The following is an 18,582-nucleotide window of genomic DNA, read 5'->3' on the forward strand; positions in this document are numbered from 1 at the left end:
ATGTTAATTCTTACCTTTCATTAGGGTTTAAAATAACCTGCAGTGGGGTCGGCCCAGTGGTATAGCCGTTCAGTTCTGGCGTGCAGCTTTGGGCAGCCTGGGGTTTGCCAGTTCGGGTCCTGGGTGCAGATCTACCCACTGCTCATCAAGCCATGCTGAGGCAGCGTCCCACATAGAAGAGCTACAATTCCACAAATAGGATACACAACTATGTTCTGGGGCTTTGGGGAGAAAAAAGAAGATTGGCAACAGATGTTAGCACAGGCTGATCCTCTCAAAAAAAAAAAACTGCAGTGAACAGGAAGTGAGCTGTGAATATTATACAGCCCCCAAGGAAAACACTCTTTCAAATGCCTCTGAAAATATGTCCATAAAAGATAATAAACAAATCCCTTGAGGGCAGAGCCAGGGACCATGGGGGGAGGGGGCAGACAGAAAAACAGAACAAGAACCTAAAAAGGAAACATACTCCACTGACAAGTCTGAGAAACCACGTAATGCTTGTCCCACAATATAACACTTCTAGAAATCTAACACTGTATGAATCAGTAATGAGTGGGCTTGCTTACTTTTTCTTTTTTTTTTTTTGTGAGAAGGACTAGCCCTGAGCTAACATCTGATGCCAATCCTCCCCTTTTTTCTTGAGGAAGATTGGCCCCGAGCTAACATCTGTGGCCATCCTCCTCTACTTTATATGGGACGCCGCCACAGCATGGCTTAATAAGCGGTGCATCAGTGTGCCTGGGATCCGAACCTGCAAACCCCGGGCCGCAGCAGCGGAATGCACCCACTTAACCACTAGCGCCACCAGGTCGGCCCTTGCTTACTTTTTCTAAGTGGGAGCTTTCATGGAGGTTATCCTGTCTCTGGTTCCACATTGTACACTCAGTTTAGAATGTGCGGAACTCTCCTATTTATTTCAAAGTTTTCCAGACAAGAACAACTACAGCTGTACCTGATGGAGTGGACTACACATCACCTGAAGCTCCTGGACGTTGACCTTGATGCTGTGATTGCACGGTGCCTTGGGTCCTCTTCCTTAAGGTGGACGACAGAATTTTACAAATGGGAAACAGAGCCAACTCACTTATTCATTTGGCACAGTAGGCACAAGGCCTATGTCCCACAATACTTTTAGGCGCCCACAAAATATTTTGTTTTCTTTTAAAATCCTAAGAGAAGATAAATGTTTAGGTCAAAGAAAATATTTAATATATAAAATTAATACATTTACCTTCATACCAAGGCAGTTGTAAAATATAATTTTAATGATTTTGGAAAAGAAAGTACTCCCCGAAGGCAAAGCTTTCTAAAACCCTCAAAATTCATAAGATTTCCCTTGTGGGAATAAGAATGCAATGCAGGCCCGGCCCCGTGGCTTAGTGGTTGAGTGCACGCACTCCGCTGCTGGCGGCCCAGGTTCGGATCCCGGGCGCGCACCGACGCACCGCTTCTCCGGCCATGCTGAGGCCGTGTCCCACATACAGCAACTAGAAGGATGTGCAGCTGTGACGTACAACTATCTACTGGGGCTTTGGGGGGTGGAAAATAAATAAATAAAATTATAAAAAAAAAAAAAAAAGAATGCAATGCATATTTGGTGACAAAATGACAAACTGTGGTAGAGACAATGGTATGAGTTCAATAAATGCGTATTATTGTTTTTTTCCTGGACAGAAAGTTAAACTATACTGGCCAGCCTTCTTGCATCCAGGTGCTACTATTTGATTATGCTCCCAACGGAGAGTGAGAGGAAGTAAACTGTTAGTTTCAGGCATAGATAGTCAAGATTACATACATCTTCTCCATCCTCCCTCTCCTTCCCCATTCACCGGCTCAGTGATGTGGGTGCCGCTGGAACCTTGTGAGAAAGGAGCCTGGGTCCCTGAAAGAATGCATTAGAACTCGCTGATGAGCCACCTTGGACTTTGATGTGAGCAAGAAATAATGTTTTATTATGTTGAGTCACTGAGATTGGGGGTTATATTTTACAGTAGCTAGTGTTATGTACCCTAAATAACACCAGCGTAATTTGAATACATCAGAATATTCTTTGAGCTAATCTTCTCAATTAACATATAATATCGTTGTTCATGATACATTTTATTCTCTTTCTGAACCCTAAGTATACTACAATAAGTAAATATTTCTATATTTGCAAAGGTGGAAAAGACATAATTTTTTCTGCCAAAGACAAGATGATAACTAATTTAATTTTTTCAATCCAACTCCTAAATAAGATAATCTCAAACACACATAACACACTTTAAAGAAATCCCCTATATAGTATATTTCCCAAAGGAGAAAAGTCATTTTTTTCTGCCACAGGATAACCTCTGAGATAACATTTTATTTCAACCTCCCTCATTCATATTAGATAATCTCACACACACATACACACACACACACACACCCCTTAAATTTCCTACCTTGTGAGCTCTAGAGTCTCACTTTTCTCTTTTATACAATGAAAATAACATTATTCATAGTGATTGTCATAATTGTAATAGATTTTGACTTAGATACTATAGGTAAAATATTTTATAAATTGTGAAGCACTGAATTACTGTAATGATGACTATTATATTGCAGAATAAAGATAGGGAAACCTTGCTGCCTAGTAAAAAGGCAGACTACTCTCCAACAACAGTCAATTTAAAACACTCCGAGGTCTTCTAAGAGATAAGAAAAAGATGACATGGAGAGGAATCAAAGATAAACTTTGGTTAAAATTTTTGCTTTGTTTGAAGATTTGTATTATGGAACTTGGGAGCCAAAACAAAGGTGCTTTTACTACATTGAAAAGCGAGGTCTATTATTTAAAAACTCAGAGGGGGTGGCCTGGTGGCATAGCGGTTAAGTTTGCATGTTCCGCTTCGGTGGCCGGGGGTTCGCCAGTTCGGATCCTGGGCACCAATGCTCGCACTGCTCATCAAGCCATGCTGAGGGGCCGTCCCATATAGAGCAACTAGAAGGATGTACAACTATGACATACAACTATCTCTACTGGGGCTTTGGGGAGAAAAAAGGAAAAAAGGAGGAAGATTGGCAACAGATGTTATCTCAGGGCCAATCTTCCTCAAAAAAAAAAAATCACAGGGCCATCACGTAAGAGGCAAGAGGCTCCCTCCCTTCTCAAGAGAAGAGACTCTTTAAAAAAAATAAATTAAAGAAAAACAAAAACTCTGCAACAGAACAAGGTCTATTACAGAAAACATTGTGGCCAGAGAAGACCATGACAGTTCACATTTTACTGGATAGGTGAGAATGAGAAAATATTTTCTTTTTTCTTTAAATCTGAGACACTAGACACAATCAAATATTAAGGTAGAGGAACAAGCGAATAATATTATTTTATTTCCCTCTTATTCTCCATTTTGTAGTTGAACTAAGTGAAATTCAGAGAGAATTAGTACTTTTTTCCCTGAAATTTCTTTGGTAGTTTTAAGGATAGCAATGTACCAACTTGCTAAACTACATCAGTGGGTAACCAATGAACTTCAGACAACAATGCCAACCCAGGACCAGCCAAGGAGAGTGAGGGTGAGGGTGGATTTCATAGAAGCTGTCTTCTAAAAAATGATCCCCCCCAATATAATGCCATGAAATAAAAATTAAGGATTTATTTAAACCTCTGAAAGTTACATGTGTTTCATTTGAAAAGTTTCAGATTCCATATCTTTTATTATTTCAGTTTTTGACTAATGTTGGGAAAAATAGCTTTTAAGGAATGTTGTTCAAATGTGTCTGTGTCACCAGAGAGTATTTCTTTTTTAGTTCAAATTTAATTTCCATATCAGCTAACCAAGCTAGCTGGGAATAAGTTTTCCTTATTCACAATAAAAAATAAAATGATATATGTCCTAAATTTACCTGACCCCAACAACAAAGGTTTTTTCACTGAGTAAAAAATAAAAAAAAATATTAAGTGGTTTAATATTATTTTTTATTTAAAGACTACATGATAACTTCAACAGGAAACATATCATTATTCAAAAATCTGCTTTAGAATCATTTTAGATGTTGTTCCAATATTCTGTGTATGTGTATATACACAAAAATATATTTAAATTTCTAATTAATAGATATATATTAAGCAGTGAACATAAAAACATTTGGAATTTTTTTCATGAAATAATTAAAAATTTATGCTATTTTTCTAAAGCTTATTTAAATAATTGGATTTTTATATACTTATCTCCAAGTTCAAAGCTCAAACCAAATAAGATTTTTTGTCAATTCTAGTGCATTGGCATATATTACTTTGCTTATTACTTTTGATGTATAAATGAGTAATATCTACATAAAATCTCTACTCAAAGGAAGAACAAAGAAAGTATAGGAAAAAATGGATACAAGCAACTATAAGTAAAAAAGAAAAATTATTTTAAGAATACTGGGGTAATTCATGAAACAAAAAGAAGAATTGAACAGTCATATTTTAGGAATGATTAGAATTGGTCTATCCCTGGAGACTTTAGCAGCAGATATTGCTAGATATTTCAAACCGTCTCTTAGTCTAAATTTCTATGTTTCCAAAAATATTATTGGCACAGCATGGACCCATCTGCTCACTCCTAGATCAAATAACAAAAACATGGATGCTGGAAATCACTCCAGTGGGGGGCAGGGGAACTCCCAAAATAGCAAAACTAAGCATAAATTTCGGTGTATGTCTATTATAGATCTCCAAGACAAAGGAGGAGGGGGAAGCAGAAACGACTCTGTATATTTATTTCTCTAGGGATTGCTTATATGAAAGAGATATTTTTGCTTGGCTCTTCCAACTTTTCTAAGTGTAGAGAAAAGAGCATGTTCAACACTGATTCGTTCATTGGTCTAGTATCCACGAAATAATTTCACTCTGGTTTGGAACTGGTACTTTAAATTAAGTATTCTATGTATGGTGATGAGTATTTTTCAATGTTAGGACATTAGAGCAATTATGTAGAGCAACATTTGGATAAGTTGGGTAATTATGTTCCTTGAATGACTTGTTTAATATGATAGTATGTCCTTTCATATGTCTTATATTCCAATACATGGTGAGGAAAAATGGTAGGAACAAAAATACCTATTTGAATGATTTTAAAGATCTAAAGCCTTCCAAAGCATTAGATTCATTTACAACATATGTATATCTTTACTATTCAAACTGATACTGTAGATTTCACACCACTGATGAATGACATTGAGGTTCCTTTTGTTGAAGTAGACTGTGTTTAGAGCTATGAGTCATATGATTCCAGTGTACTAGAATTATTACAAGTCTGCAAATTCGTTTAAAACTATTTACTAATTCTTAATCCACAGCTCTTGTAGATTGTTGCCATTTGAGTGTGTTTCAGCTTGGGCATATTTTTTCTTTTTAAAGTGTAATTTTCGAAGTTTTTATGTAAAATACTTCAGCTATTGAATAATCACATTTATTTGTCCTGTTTTAATACTATACAAGCTAAAAATATCTTCCGTATTCTTAAAGTTCCTTCCATATTGTTAAGTAAAACAATATTAAGTGCTGTGTTTTTCACATTCTCTTTAACATTTTAGCACTCTTACTAGTTTACCTATGCTTCTACCAACTGACAGAATCTATTTCTATTTATAGCTCTACCTGTCTATCTATCAAAAATATACATAATATAAAATTTACCATTTTAACTGTTTTAAAGCATATAGTTAAGTGGCATTTAGTACATTGACAATGTTGTACAATCATTGCCACTATCTAGTTCCAGAACATTTTCATCACCCCAAAGAGAAACCTCTACCTATTACATAGTCAGTCCCATCCCCTCACCCTCTCAGCCCTTGGAAACCACTAATCTGCTTCCTATCTCTATGGATTTGCATATTCTGAGTATTTCATACAGCTAGAAACATACAATATGTGGCATTTTATGTCTAGATTCTATCACTTAGCATAATGTTCGATTTTTAAAAAAGCAAACAAAAAAAGAGACACAACTTGGTGTTTACTGTTTAAATCTAAACATACTTTTTGAAAAAGTAAATTTGTGTGCTGAGAAAAGCTCTGGTACATATAATAAAGTCAGTTGACATAAGAATATGCTTACTCTAAACATCACTTGGTATGTGTGTTGAAGTAGAGAGAAAGCAGTTTTGATTTTGTTTCTGGTAAATTGTAGCAGATTTCCTTGCTGTCAATGTCATCTTGGAATTAATTACTCTTTCTACTTCTTTTTCCCAGTCTCACTTTTTTATACTAAGTAAGCAATAAGAAAATGGGAATTCACTCTCAGATGGCTTAACTATAAGACATTTTATAATATTCCAGTCACTGGGAGATCCCTATTTATGAGTCATTCATATTTTAAGATACACAAATATGCTGTTTTAAGTGTGTAAGTAAACACTGATAATGTAACTTCCAGATAAAAGCAGAAGAAAATGCCCCAGAAGATAAGCAAGAAATACAACTCTGTACTGACAAAAATTTGGGTAGCATTCTTTGTGACACCACAGCATCAATGAAGCAGCAGTATTATTTCTTCCAACTACATGCTGTCAAAGAAGGTGGGAAGGCTTTGTGTTGTCTCTTCTATTTGTTTGTTTGTTTCTTTATTTCTTATCTGAGAACTTACTATTTTTGCACTTTATCTATGACTGTAATAACAAAAATAATAGTTTTAAAGTAATAATTATTTCTTTCATTCTACTTTCGAATGTTCCATTTTATAATTAACGTGTTTCAAAGGTGTCAGTATCAGAACAGAATCCAACATGAGATCAGTGTTCCCTGTATTCTCTGAACATAAGATGCCATTTTTATTTTTTGTTTTATAGTAATAAAAGTCACACAAAATGACAATCATAAATATAATCATATATGTTGGGTGGTTGGGAAGTAGCATGAAAAGCATCCTTCTAATTTGAAGATAAAATTATTCTTTTGGAACCAAATTAGTAAAATCAGTGTACAAAAATCCAAGAAATTTACTTTAGTTGATTAAAATTCATATAAATCAGAGAGGATATTTCACGAATTAGAAGAAACATATTAAAAATTATTTAAGATGGAATAAACTTGTACCTAAATATTGTTTAGGTAAAAGAAACTTCTATCTAATAAATTGCATCAACAAATCTTTGGAAATAATTCCAACATGATAATAGTTTTAAGCAAAAGTCTTAGGGGCCGGCCCCGTGGCTTAGCGGTTAAGTGAGAGCGCTCCGCTGCTGGCGGCCCAGGGTTCGCATCCCGGGCACGCACCGACGCACCGCTTCTCTGGCCATGCTGAGGCCGCGTCCCACATACAGCAACTAGAAGGATGTGCAGCTATGACATACAACTATCTACTGGGGCTTTGGGGGAAAAAAATAAATAAATAAAATTAAAAAAAAAAAGTCTTAGATAAGGGAGAAGCTTGTCAATTTCTATTTCCAGTAATATTTAAAAACGAGACACTAATATATAGATGTGTTATAGTTTCTTCTTAAAGAAGTTTATTCTATTGTGAGTCAGAAAAAATCAGGAGGGCTTGTCATCACCTGAATGAAATGTTATCAAGATCATCTGGTGCCGTTTGTTCTAACTTCTTGTTTATTAAAAGTGAACAAGTTAGGATGTCTAACACTCCCTTACATTTTAAATTTAGGCTAATAAGTTTATAAAATTCAAGTCATGATTTCTTAAACCTTGTGTGAACAGTTTGCTAAAGTTGCTTAATATTTCTGTTGGAATTATCATGTTTCCAAGTTTCAGGTGGAGAATGTTTCTCTTCCTGCTGGATGTGAACAGGAAACCCACAAGTCTGGTGGTGACTTACACATATTTACATAAAGGGACCCAAATTTAGAGATGAAGAAATCATTGAAGACAAGAGAGTAGAGAATCTGAAAGAATATGCATTCTCATTGGCATAATTGACTTCCAGATTCTACTATTACTTTAGGAAATTTTTCCTTTGGACTTCAACTATGTGAGCTATCAAATTCCCTTTTTAATTAATCCAGTGTGAACTGGAGTTTAGAGTAGGTAATTGCTTCATAATTGGTACACTCACTATGGCAGAAATATTTGGTTGTCTACAGCAACATGACATCGTCTCTCTCTCTTTCCATTCATATTTATGTAGTGTGTCAAAATGTCGACTAAAAATGCATTTCCCTATTTTTCTTGTAGTTAATTATGATCATATATTTAGGTCCTGGCCAACTCAATATTAGCAAAAATAAATTATTGGAGAAGACTGTAGGAACACATCAAAGAAAGGAGTTCTTATCCTCTCTCCATTCTGCTACTTGGAACGTAGATGCAATCTCTACAGCCTTGAGGATAAATGCTTCACCTTAGTGAGACATAGGGGGAAGTTGAAAGTAGTTGTGTTATCATTTATTCTTAACTGACTAGCTTTTCACCATTTTTTACATGAGAGAATTAAAATTCTACCTTGTTTAACCTTTAATTTTTGAGTTTATATATGGAAAGCCAAAACTAGTCCTAACTTAAACTGACAAAAGAAAAAAAAAAGAAAGCTTCTGATTACTGATTGTTTCTTAGTTACTTTAAAACTATGATAAAGATGTGCTACACGTACTAATATATTAGCATTAGGATTTATTCATTAGCGTACTGCACATTTGATTAGCGCAAATCTATCCAATTATGGAGCTCTGGTAATATCCATGTTCTGAAACTATGACAATACAATACATATAAAGATCTCCTGTATGTACATGGAAACCCCTCAATACACGTAAGTTGTTGCTATTGCAAGGCTTGGGATAGAAACAGAATGATGTTGACTCAAGCGAATTCTTGCCCTTTCTGAGCAATCAATTGAAATCCACAAGAGTTCACACAATTCTTAGTCACATTGGTTCCAAGAATTGAAGAAATATGTGACTCTTCAAGTTCCACTCTGAGGTAGGGATATTTTGAATAATTTAAATACTTTAAATAAATAGTCAAAGCTCTTAAATAAATGACCCAAAAATATGCACTGCAGGATTGACAGCATTGAGATGTACAGAAGATTATGAGGAAGTAAATATTGCTAATAATGGGAAAAAAGTAAGAGAGTGTAGAGAAAGTGTGGTAGGCAGAATTCTAAGGTAGTCTCTTTCTTAGTTTTGTCCGACTGCTGTAACAAGTTACTATAACCTGGGTGGCTTTGCAGAAATTTATTTTCTTACAGGATGTTAGTCCAAAATCAAGGTATTGGCAGGGTTGGTTCCTTCTGCAGGTTTGGAAACAAGAATCTGTTCTAGGCCTCTCTCCTTGGCTTATGGATGGCTGTCTTTATATTCACATGACATTATCCTTGTATTCATCTTTGTCCAAATTTCCCCTACTTGAAGGGACACCAGTCATATTGGATTAGAGCCCGTCCTAACGAACTCATTTTAACTTGATTACTTTTGTAAAGACCCTATCTCCAAATAAGGTCACATTCAGAGATAATGCAGTAAAGATTTCAACATATAAATTTTGGGATAACACAATTCAATTCATAATATCCTTCAAGATCCCCATTCCCTGGTATATATGCCCTGCATTAACCTGTGCCTTTGAGTGTCATGTGAGTAGGATGGGATAGTCATTCTCTCTGTTAGGTTATGTTACATGGCAAAAGTAAAGGGATTTTTCATATCTGTTTTCTTCAGACCTGATTTTTCAGGTTTTTAGTCTGTTGACTTTAAGTTAATCAAATGGGAAATAAGCCTGTGGGAGCCTGACCAAATTAGGTGAACCCATTAAAAGGGGATCTAGAGGTCAGAGGCAGAAGATGCTCTTTTAAAAGCATTTTAATTTACCTTGAAAAAGCAAACTGCCACATTGTGAGAGAGGGCCAAATGGTAGGGAGTTGTGGGCAGCCTCCAGGATCTGAAGACAGTCCTATAACCGCAAGAAACTGAATTCTGCCAACAACCAATGAAGTAAGAAGAACCTGAGCCGTAGAGGAGATACCAGCCTCACCTGACACCTTGATTTCTGCCTGGCTGGATCCTGTGCAGAGCATCCAATTAACCCACACCTAAGCTCCTGACCCATGGAAACTTTGAGATCATAAATTTATGTTGTTTTAAGCTGCTAAATTTGGGACAATTTGTTACACACAGCAATAAAAAACTAATTTAAGAGAAAATAAATATTTAACAAGTACATACTGTATGAAAGCTCATGCCTCTTTGGAAACAGATTTTACATCAAACGTGAGTATACGTTATGCAGGAAAAATTACATTGTCAGCACATACTCATAGCCTAGAGATTCATGCAGAGCATCTGAGCTTAAGTATGTATGTAATGGATTTAGTAGGCTAAAAAGGGGCTATTGGGTATTTGGGTGAAAATTTGATTTTCCTCATAAAATATATTTTGTAATTATATCATATAATATCATATATTTTAGGTTATGCATAGAGAAAAGTTCTCGGATGGCACATACTAACATGTAAACAGTACTTTGAGATATGAGATAACCAGCTGGAATATGAGAAAGGAGGGAGAAGAAAACATGATTATTATGATGATTACTTTTTTGAGACTAGAAGTTTGTTCTTTAGTCATTTAACGAGTTAGGAACTCTATAGTAATAAAACTGAGTTTAACCAAGTCAAGTCATGACAAACCAAAGGAAAGCAAAGTCATAACATTAAAAAATGGAATCTGGGGGCTGGCCCCGAGGCATAGTGGTTAAGTTCGGCCCTCTTTGCATTGGCGGCCTGGGTTCACGGGTTTGGATCCCGGGCACAGACCTACACCACTTGTCAGCCATGCTGTCACGGCAATGCACAAACGAAAGGAGGAAGATTGGCACAGACATTAGCTCATGGCTAATCTTCCTCAAGCAAAAAAATAGAGGAGGGTTGGCAAGAGACGTTAGCTCAGGGAGAATTTTCCTCAGCAAAAAAAAAAACTAAATTAAAAAAATTAAAAAAAAAATAGAATCTGTATAATGTCATTAAGAAGGAATTAGAGTTTACAGTGATAGATTCTAGTCACTGGGTGATATGAATTTATTTTTATCCATTGCTAAAGGAACAAGGAAAATACATAGGATTTCAAGGAGTATGGCAGGTTCGGTTCAAATTTTGATTGGTATGTTACTTAACTTCTCAGTCTCTGAAATCCACACATGGGTATGTCATGGCATTTAGATTTAGGCTTTTAATTTAATGAAAGCCATTTTATTCTCAAACTACAAAGTTAATGTTTGATAAAACTCGCTCTCATACAATAAAATTTGAAGATGAAAATTTCTCTATTCCCCAAATTGATATTTCTGTTAGCGCTCTCATTTTTAATCTTTTTCAGCATGGCTGCGGTTCTGGTTGCTAGTTTTTCATTTTGCCCCAACACCAACATTGTGCACTCCTACGCTTTTGTGTGTTCTGAATTTGAACCAAGAGATCATGAGTATCTGAGCATAATGTCTTCCTTCCCAACTTTAGCCATGTACCACTTTCTTCTTACTACAAAAGCTAAATGGGAGAGAACAGGACCCAGTCATGTGTGAAGAGATTTAGAAGATTTTGAAGTGATTGTTAGCGCTCATAATTGGGATAAAATTAAAATCCTGTGAAATAGAAGAAATGCCATTCCATCTTTCAGGACTTTTCCTCATCTAAAACCTTTGCCTTCAGTATTTTCACATATCGATTCTTCTTAAGTTCCCCCCATAAGCTGTCACATTTGACCTTCTGGTTAGAAAATAATTCTGTTATAATCTCTCACTTTCCTTATAAGGTGTGCATACTGGATTCAAGGAATTTCTGTTAAAATTCTACACTAATGCTTCACAGAATTTCAATTTGGTTTATATTTCTCTGATTTTCTTAAAAACACAGACTCCATCTGACTAACAGCAACATTGCTTTTAAAAAAATTGAAACAGTAACTAATGCATACATTTTAACCATAAGCTTTCAAAATGGCTAAAGCTATCAGCCCATTTTCTGTCTTTCTAAGATATGGTAACATTTTCTATTATACGATTTGAAAACCTACTACACTAGAAAATAACCTTTCCATCAATCCATTGACATTGACTGAATGTTTCTTCCGGCCCATTCTGAAGTTAACAATGCTTGATGTTAATCTGCTTGTACTTGTTCCTCATTTCTAAAAAGATTGTGTTGGCTTTCTTTATTGCCTTAATTTCTACAATGCATCTTTGGAAAATGTTGTAAAAATTATACCCTTACAATTAAAAATGTGCAATCTCAACTGGATATACTACATTGTTTTATAAACCATTAGGATTTAACACTTGAGGAGGTGCAAAGCAGTTGTCATCAACGTTCATAGTCTTTTCTGTCTCGTGAATGATAATGGAATAAGATAATCAAAAGAATATTTCATTAATTCTTCTCTCTTTAAAATCTTGGTCCAATTGACAATACGATAAATATTAAGAATATAGATAAATCTAGAGCACTAGAACTATGTAAATGGTTTATTGTCTCTAACCTCACCTCCAAGTGAACTTGCCCAGCCTCCAGTATTTTATACTTAATGGCCATTTTTTGTTTCACATGACCTGGCATGACAGCTAAATCAACTAGGAGTAGGCATATTTCCCAGGGGCAGCCCAACCAAATCTACGGGAATCAATTTGTGCTGGTAAATAAGGAGCTGAAGTGGAAGAGTCATCATCCTTAATGAGCCAGGGAGGAGTCCTTGCAATTTCTAGTAATTAAAATGCCTAAGTAGAATATTGAAAAATGTCATTATCATTTATTCAAAATAATGCATAATGTAAAACTGTTTGCCTCGTGAAAAAATTAAAACTGGAAAATGTGAGAATGTTTAATCCATTAAGTATAGTTCAAATACTTTTCAATTCTTTTAATTTGATACTAAATGTTCATACGTTATATTACACGTATATAAAATACGTATGTAATAAGTGAGATAAAACTATTACACGTAAGTTGATACAAGTTATATATCATCAGTAGTTTGAAAAGAAAATTTGTACGTGAGATGTATGCACATAAGACTGGAGACCTACACTTTCAAGCCTTTTCCATCAATGACTTCTAACTAGCACACCAGTTTTGCCTGTTCCGGAAGGATATTGTCATTTCATCTAGAATAGTGCCCCTTATTTTATTTAAAGACACTGATTATTCAAGTTTTTTTTCCCCTTTCTTTCCTTTCAGGTTTCCTTTTACATATATATATGTTATAACACTCTTTTTTTCCTTAGCCAAAGCAAGAAGATTGTGACATAAACTTATAGTGTATAGTTTTACAGTCTTTCTCTTTCCATGTCTTAAATCATATACAGTATGTCATGACTCTGACAGTCAGCTGAAAAATTTGGAAGCAAGAAGACCAATCAAGTAAGGATTGTTGAAGTAAGTCTGTAAGCCAGAATTCTAGAATATAGGAGATTTCTTGGACTGGAAGAAACAAGCATGTTGGGATATGATTGAAATGTTGGGTTGACAGCACAGAAATGAGATAGGCATTATTGGTGGAAGCTTAACAGGTTGAATAAAACAAAATGTTCATATTGTTCGGCAATATCATTTTTTTTTTACAAAATTTATTGTGCGTATATAAAAGCCTTCTTTGTTGATTTGACAGCATATTGACAAACCATAATTTATATGAGCAATCCTCTATTGGTGGCCATTTAGATGGGATTCACTTAAATTCTCATGTTATGATGAACTACTATGTATATATGCCTATGCCTATGCTTTTATCTATAACTATCCGTGTCTGTACTTATGTGCAAGTGACAGTAGGAGAGTATAGGTGATCCATATTCAATTTGTTCAAATTTTCTTTCTGCCTTTTATTTTCTGTATTGAAATTTTGGTCTTCATAATCTACTTCTTTCTCTAAGTAATGCTTTTCCAGTACTTTGTCTTAAAATTGCAGGCCCTTCTACTATGTAGTTAAAATACATATTAGCAAGACAAGAAATTGAAAAAATTCACTGTCTCGTGAAGATGCTGAAAAGCAGATATTATTCTTCAGAATAAAATTGTTCTTAGAAAAATATTTATGAAAAGGGAGTATTATAAGACATCTAGCCATAAGAAATTATGTTCTGTAAAAATAACCTTTAAGTTCTAAAAGTTTATAATTCTTACTAATTTCTTGCCATGGTAATAATATTTAAATTGACATCTATGTTTACTGAAAGCACCATTAGTTGCAAGTTTCCTTTGTTAAGCCAGAAGAAGATCATTGGCGTTTCCCTCTTTTTCACGTGCGTGGCATCTGAAAAGACCAGGCTCATGGAAATTAGCAACAGACACGTAGAAGACATGCAGTTTAGTAAGAAAGTAGATGTATTTAAATTTAGATAGATTGAAAAAATCTCCACAAAATGGTTTAAACCATTTATAGACTTACTTATAGCATGTGAGAGGGCTCCTTTCTCCACACTCTTGACAACTTTACTTATTATCAATATTTCCACAGTCTGAAAGATGAAAACTAATAATTCATTGTAATGGTTTTAACTTGCTTTTTAGTTGATTATCAGAGATGTGGAAATCTGATGTTTCTTTTTCTATATGTGCCTATTGATATCTTTATATATTATTGTTTGGCTATGTTAAATTTATATTGCATTGCTGGCTTTAAATTTATATTTCATTGAATAATGAATTATTATTTATATACTTATATACATGTTACAAATGTAATTATGTATATTATGAAAGTGATTATTAAAATTGATGAGTATTTAAATGTGTTAAATAAATCAACAATCCTAAAATTGTACAAATTTTGTCACCATAAATAAAATTATCAAAATCTAAACTAAGGTATTATTTCTAAATATTAAAGAAATGCATGGGGGCTGGCCCCGTGGCATAGTGGTTAAGTTCAGCTCGCTCCACTTTGGCAGACTGGGTTCACGAGTTCAGATCCCAGGTGTGGACTTACATCACTCATCAGCCATGTTGTGGCGGTGACCCACATACAAAATAGAGAATGATTGGCACAGATGTTAGATCAGGGCAAATCTTCCTTAAGGAAAAAAAAGAGGAGGATTGGCAACAGATGTTAGCTCAGGGCGAATCTTCCTCAGCAAAAAAAAAATTTTAAAAATGCAGAATTTTCATCACAGCGTAATAAAGTGGTAGCATTGGCAACAAGTGAAATATGTAATAACACAGAAATTATTGACTGTGTAAGGATCATTCATTATAGAATGAAAGTTTTATTTGATGATTTAGTAATTTCATGGGTATTATCTTATATTGTTGCATAGGATAAGACTCTCTCCCTCATCACAAGCTAATGGAACAAAGCCTTTGCATTAACATCAAGGTGGTATTTGAACTTGAACAATTCATCTTGGCAGTATCTTATTTAAGACTGGAAAATGGTCACTATAGCATTATAGGATAGTCATTATAAATACATATTTATGTATTTCTATAATTATATCTGCAGGTTATATACATAAATATAGCTTTATTCCATAAGAATTTACCTATTATTCTTCATTGCTTATCAAATTCTACCCAGATAACCAATTTTATGATAGAAGAGAATAAAGATTACTCTTTGTGGAGAAATCCAGAAAGATTTTTGTGGAGAATATGAGAATGTTATCTTTGTGCAAGGCTTTAAAATAGATATTTTATCAGAAATAAAGTGATAAGTAAATCAGTAAATTTCCTGAAAATTGTAAGAAGAGGAAATTATAAGAAGCAAAATGCATTTGAGAACACAGTGGATGAGATGTGGACTGAGAAAACAGCACTGAATTGAGCAATTTTTGGGCTGTTCATGAACTTCTATTCTGGCAAGCTAGATATTAGACAGAAAGAGACTAAGGACATATTTAAAAGTTAGACCAGTATACATACCAGAAAACTTTTATTGAAGCATAACTTACATGCAGAAAACTGCACAAAGTATAAGTGTGCAGCTCAGCAAGTTATCCCAAAGTGAACACACACATGCATCAATTAACCAATTAAAGAATTATAATGTTACCCGAACAAGTGAAGAGACCCCTTGCGTCCCCTCCTAATCATTACCAGTTCTTCTCAAAATTTAACCACTATTCTGACTTTTAACACCATTGATTTGTGTATTTTTGAATTTCATATAAATTGAAAAGGGCTATGTATATTTTTTGATGTTTGGCTTCTGTTGCTCAATATTACGTTTGTGAGATTTATCAATATTCTTGAGGTAGCAGTAGATTGTTTATTTTCTTTCTTGTATAGTTTTCCATTATATGAATGCTTCATAATTTATTTTTCATTCTATTATTGATGGACATTCAGGTTGTTGAGCAGTATATGCCTACTCTACTTCCCCTCAGGAAATCTGAGTTTGCCTGTGCCTGTGAACAGTCCCTGGCTTGCTGAGGGCTCCTCAGCTCAAGCTCCTAGAATTTGCATCTCATCTCTAGCAGAGGGCTTTCTCTGACTCTGAGGGACCTTGCACAGCTCTGTTGCAAGTACAACCCACAAGTGTGGGGAAATTTATATTGCTGGGGCAACTCTCAGCACATGGGGAGTGGAAGCTAGCAGATAGATGCCCCGATTTTCTTGTCTTCCCGTAGGACAATGAGTTAGTTGTGTTAACACACAAGTCTCAAAGGGTCCCCTGAAGATTGGACTCCAGTTCCTCACCATTCCAAACTTTATTAGCTTTCCCTTCTTTCCTCTCTCACTTTGAACATTTTCTCATTGGTGTTTCACAAGTAATCTACCTCATGCAAGTCCTTGTTTGTGGGCCTGGTCCGAGGGGAACCAAGAGTAAAGGCTAGCTCTGAAAGTTGCCTTAGAAAGAGGATCTCAATATTTGATTCTGGAATTTTGACGATCAAGTGGTAACAAAAACCACACTGCTGGTGGAAGTTAGAATGACAACGCCTGGCATGCTGTCACATTACAATCACTGACTTTCACCTTGGTGGATAGTGATGAATAGTAAGAGGAACAACAGGCACTTATTATGTAAAAGTCCTGGCATTTAAAGATGTAAGGCCGGAAGTAAGTGTAAGAGTTGTAGATTTGGCTGGCTTTTGTTACCTTTTCTAGAAGTCTTGAAATAGGAGAATGACACATGTTAACATTTTTCTGTTACATTATTTTCTATAGTTTTGTCTCTGCTTCAGTATGAATATCTTCTGAATATCTTTCAGAAGAATAATTCTCTCTTTAGCTGTGACAAAAAAGCTATTAAACATATTTTACATAGTTTATTTTTTAGATCTTAAATTTCCATTTGATTTATCTTTATATTTTCCATTTTCCTCCTGAAATTCCCTATCGATGTTTTATTTCCTTGAACATGTTAATCACAGTTATTTAAAAATCTGGATCCCATAACTCCATTAGCTTTATCTCCTTTGAGTAATTTTCTTGATTTCTGTTTAAGTGCTTTTGTGTGTCTCATGATTTTTGAATGACTGTTGAATATAGTATATGAAAAATTTTACACATCATTTTGGGTCGTGGAAGAATATTCTTTTATATTTTGTTATGAAATTAGGCTAAGGGAAAATCATCTTAAACCAATCAGAGATTGAAATGATGGTAAGCTGGTTTTCAGCTCTTGTGAGAAATGGTCTATTTCACAGTTATTCCTAGGACATTTCTCTTCTGGGTCCTTATTAAAATCTAGCATATTTACCATCTACTTGACAGGTCCTGCATTTCACAGTTTGTTTCCCCATCTGTATGAAAGTGCAGAAATATCTGCTCCAGGTCTCAGCCCCTCAACAGGACGTTCCAAGTTGGCATTGTTTTATAGGGGAAACATCCTGTCAAATGCTTTGCTTGCTTATATTACCTTCAGTCACCTCCTTCTCCTTCCAAATTTGATCTGTTAGCTGTCTGATACCATAAAACAGATTTTTTTCATAACTGTTTGTCCATCTGTTCTATTTATTCTCTTAGAAAATGTTAATTTGAAACAACCTAGTTCACCATTGCCAGAAAAAGAACTCCTCACAAATTTTTTTCAGTATCTGAAATACTCATTTTTTCACATTTTAGATCTTCTGTTATGACATATCTCACATTACACATTACAAATATATACAGTAATATATTTACGTATAGATAATACTTCTCCTACTTTTATTGCAGATATTTATAGATTGGTAGTTTGTCTGACTCATCTTCATAAATTGTCTTGTATGTTAGGCCCCCAATATTAGTTGCCATATTGAACAAAATATGAATTTTTTTTGATGCTCTCCAACTAATCCTAAAATTTGATCTATCCCAATTTAGCTAAATTTTCTTCTTAGTAATAAAAAGGATTTGTTTTCATTTTATTCATCATTTTTCATTTTCTGATTTGCACAGCAGAACAAGCTCTTAGTTATTTTATCAAGTTATAAAATGGTTTTAGATGGCTGTAGCATTTGCTAATAACACCCTACCTTGATATCTAGTAAATATAATATCCACCTCATTTGGCTAACTTGCAGATTGTTTTTCTTATCTGAAATATTCCATTCTTGAAAGCCTAGTGCACCCTAGGCAGTACCATTTAAGGGTGCTTGTTATGTTTTCTGAGAGTAAAATTACCCCACATTAAGATCCAGCCAGTGCCTGACATAATCACCTGAAAATTTACTACCTACTGGGTTTTATTACTAAAAAAATG

General features: G+C 34.7%; 1 long non-coding RNA gene across 1 annotated transcript in view; it reads left to right on the plus strand.

Moving 5' to 3' along the window:
- The first annotated feature begins 6,399 nt into the window (after positions 1–6,399).
- LOC131420151 (uncharacterized) overlaps positions 6,400–18,582 on the plus strand; it is a 94,925-nt gene continuing 82,742 nt past the window's right edge. The window contains exon 1 of the long non-coding RNA XR_009223487.1: positions 6,400–6,537. This is a non-coding gene — a long non-coding RNA (uncharacterized LOC131420151). The remainder of the gene's footprint in view (positions 6,538–18,582) is intronic.

Source organism: Diceros bicornis, chromosome 22 (assembly GCF_020826845.1).
Source record: "Diceros bicornis minor isolate mBicDic1 chromosome 22, mDicBic1.mat.cur, whole genome shotgun sequence".
NCBI classification, from domain to species: Eukaryota; Metazoa; Chordata; class Mammalia; order Perissodactyla; family Rhinocerotidae; genus Diceros; species Diceros bicornis.